General features: G+C 32.9%; 1 protein-coding gene across 1 annotated transcript in view; it reads left to right on the forward strand.

Annotated features, from left to right (window-relative positions):
• LOC106883829 (uncharacterized) overlaps window positions 1-1,015 on the forward strand; it is a 16,214-nt gene that overhangs the window by 4,778 nt on the left and 10,421 nt on the right. The window lies entirely within an intron of this gene.

The following is a 1,015-nucleotide window of genomic DNA, read 5'->3' on the forward strand; positions in this document are numbered from 1 at the left end:
TTTTCTTCCCTGAGCGTCCTGTTAATACTTTGCATGTACCATGTCCATGTGTTGTTCTATTTTTCTTGTGTTTTTTCTTCTTTTTTTTTTGGCGGAGGGGATTAATTATGTATATGTATATATATATCTTAAGTAGAAATTCTGAATTTAAACTTCGTAGAGTAAAGTCTCCAAGGTGAGTAAAGAACCAAAATGATGCTTAAATTTCTCTTAAATTTGATGCTTCACAATATTTTGTTTTTTCATTGTGACTCATATGAGGCACCGATTCTCAGGTTGCGCAATTACCAGTGTTTTTTGTTGTGACCACATCATTCGATGTATAATCAATCAGATCATAGGGAGATTCCAACCGCTTCCGTTCATTATTATTATTATCATCACTGATATTATTATTTTCATTTTTTTACTATTTGTCATTGTGAATATTTCCTCTGATCCGACATAAGTTTTGGCTAAATTATCATTATTATTATTATCACTATTATTACCATCATTATTATTATTTCTATTCATTATTAATAGACATTATTAAATGTTGTTTAGTTTCAACTTTTGTCTTGTACTTGAGATAATCATAAATATGTGAGGGTTTAAGGAAATAAGAGGACCAAGAGAAACAGCTTGAAGAATAGACTAAATTCCACAGGTCTGTAAATAGATTCGGCGGATGGTGGGAGACAAGACATGCCTGTTTACTACTACTAGCGATCAATGAGAGCGCTGACCTTGGCCTTGAAAAGAACCAACTCACCTTGTTCTATTTTTAATTACTGGTAGAAAGAATAATTGTAACCTCGTGGATATTGGTTGCGATTTTTTCTTCCTCCGTTTTTCCCTTCTTTGGACTTTCTTTGTTTCCGACGAAGAGATCCGCTCGAAACGTCATATTCTCTTTCTTTCCTTTCTCGAGCGTCTAGTAACACAATCTGTATCACGTCCTCACGTTGTTGTTTTTTGTTGTTGTTATTTGTCTTTTTCCTTTTTTTGAACTTATATATATATACTGATGTTC

This window comes from Octopus bimaculoides, chromosome 6 (assembly GCF_001194135.2).
Source record: "Octopus bimaculoides isolate UCB-OBI-ISO-001 chromosome 6, ASM119413v2, whole genome shotgun sequence".
Classification (NCBI taxonomy): Eukaryota; Metazoa; Mollusca; class Cephalopoda; order Octopoda; family Octopodidae; genus Octopus; species Octopus bimaculoides.